This window comes from Arachis ipaensis, chromosome B02 (genome assembly GCF_000816755.2).
Source record: "Arachis ipaensis cultivar K30076 chromosome B02, Araip1.1, whole genome shotgun sequence".
Classification (NCBI taxonomy): Eukaryota; Viridiplantae; Streptophyta; class Magnoliopsida; order Fabales; family Fabaceae; genus Arachis; species Arachis ipaensis.
In genome coordinates this window covers 47,797,326-47,799,964 of record NC_029786.2, presented here as the reverse complement: position 1 = coordinate 47,799,964, position 2,639 = coordinate 47,797,326, and positions in this window count along the sequence as shown.

Genomic DNA, 2,639 nt, shown 5'->3' with positions numbered 1-2,639 from the left:
ATTCTAGCTTATACCACGAAGATTCTGATTAAGGAATCCAATAGATACTCATTCAATCGAAGGTAGAATGGAGGTGGTTGTCAAGTACGCGTTCATAGAGTGAGAATGGTGATGAGTGTCACGGATCATCACATTCATCATATTGAAGTGCGAATGAACATCTTAGATAGAAACAAGCGTGTTTGAATAGAAAACAGAAATAATTGCATTAATTCATCGAGACACAGCAGAGCTCCTCACCCCCAACAATGGAGTTTAGAGACTCATGCCATCAAAGAGTACAAAGTTCAGATCTAAAAATGTCATGAGGTACAAAATAAATCTCTAAAAGTTGTTTAAATACTAAACTAGTAACCTAGGTTTATAGAAAATAAGTAAACTATGATAGATAGTGCAGAAATCCACTTCTGGGGCTCACTTGGTGTGTGCTAGGGCTGAGACTTGAGCTTTTCATGTGCCTAGGCTATTTTTGGAGTTAAACGCCAGGTTGTAACCTGTTTTGGGCATTTAACTCCAACTTGTAACTTGTTTCTGGCGTTTTACGCCAGAATGCAACATGAAACTGACGTTAAACGCCAGTTTACGTCGTTTATCTTTGAGCAAAGTATGGACTATTATATATTTCTGGAAAGCCCTGGATGTCTACTTTCCAACGCAATTGAGAGCGCACCATTTGGACTTCTGTAGCTCCAGAAAATCTACTTTGAGTGCTGGGAGGTCAGAATCCAACAGCATCTGCAATCCTTTTTCAGGCTCTGAATCAGAATTTTCTCAGGTCCCTCAATTTCAGCCAGAAAATACCTGAAATCATAGAAAAATACACAAACTCATAGTAAAGTCTAGAAATATGATTTTTATTTAAAAACTAATAAAAATATAATAAAAAGTGACTAAAACATATTAAAAACTACCTAAAAACCATACCAAAAAGCGTATAAATTATCCGCTCATCACGACGCTAAAGAGCGCTTCGTTGGGAGGCAACCCAACCTAAGGTAGTTTCCTTTTCATGATCATTTCAATAAAAGTTACAAGTAGTTTTTCCTGTATTGTGAGGAGCTAAGTTTGGTGTTGCACACCAAAACAATCCAAGAGTGAATGTGTAATTCTAAGTTTGGTGTTCCACCAAAGATTTCAGTTAGAATCACATTACACCTCTTCAATGGCAAGTTGCTAGCCCCAACCAATCAGGGAAACCACTTAACAATAGTTTAGTTTCTAGTTCATAGTCGTTTTATTAATAAAAGCACATGAGGTTCTCTGCATATATTCAATCTGTTGCATTAGGCAAGGAACTAAGTTTGGTGTTCACACACCAGATTAAGTTCAGAAATTCACAAGCATACATGCATGCTAACTATTTCTCAAGTGCTTTGGGAACAAGCAACTTCCAATAACTTTGCAGGAATTTAATCAATCTTTTGGAAAAGCAGTGCACCATCATTCAAGGAGGCGAAGAAGGATGCAAAAGCTATGGATGATGACAACAAAGGGATAGCTAGAAGGCACCACCAAAAGGTTGTATTGTTACTTGATTCCATATGCTTGGAAATGCTCAAATTGGAAGTCTGAATGTGCCTTTGATTAATAGTTACTCTTTAGTTTAAATCACTAGAATTTAATGTTTGTTTCCTGTGCTTTTGTCACATGTGTGCTGGTCCAAGTTACCTGTTTTCATCTTCATCCTACTTACTTGTATGCTTGCCCTTTGAATTTAATGAAAGAGAATGTTATGAAAAACCAGAGTGGGGTTCATATTGTGGAGTAAGTTCTCAAGGTTTGTGGTGTGGTAATAGGTTAGCTAAGTTGGTTCACCTGTAAGGTAGAAGGACACTTATGCATTGAATTACATGCTTGAAGCACATTCTATGAGACCAGCTAAATAACAAGATCCTAATATGAAAAAGAAAAAGAACAATAAGAGTTGAAAAAGAAAGAAAAGTAATAAGAAATAAGGCTGGGCACCAAGGGCTTGAATCTTGAGGGATGTGTCTGTGGTGCTCTTGTACCAAGGATCTGCTTGGATGAATAAGTTCTTAGGAGTGCTTCATCACTTGGTAACTTGGGTTAACTAACCCGGAATTATCAACTGAAAATCCACTATCAAGAGCAATCTTGCTACAGAACATTTAGTAACCCAAAGAGGTGCTGGACACCAAGGCCTCAAGGAAGGAAAATAACAAGCCATATGGGGGAAAGAGACTTGAGGGAGTAAGTCCTTAGGGGTGTTTCAACACCTAGCACCTTGAACCAACTGGTTCGGGAGTGTTGCTGAAAGCTTATTTTAAAGAGTCGCCCCCTCACAGAGCACTTAGCCTAAGGATGCAATAAACCCCGAGAAAAAAAAAAGGGAGGATCAAAGAATAAGGATTTCATAGGATGCAATCAAGCAAGTATTCAAAAGCATGATAAGGACCTGAAAACCAGTAAAGGAATGAACCTAAGTTGCTATGCATGAAACCCCATAAACTAAGAGCTTTACTTCTATAATAAGAACTTATTTCTCTTGTTCTTTCATTCATCATTCTTATGTTTCTGTACTTGCTTAGGGACAAGCAAGCTTTAAGTTTGGTGTTGTGATGCCAGGGCATTTTGGCCAGTTTCACTGACCTTTTCTTTACTGTTTTAGGGTAGTTTCT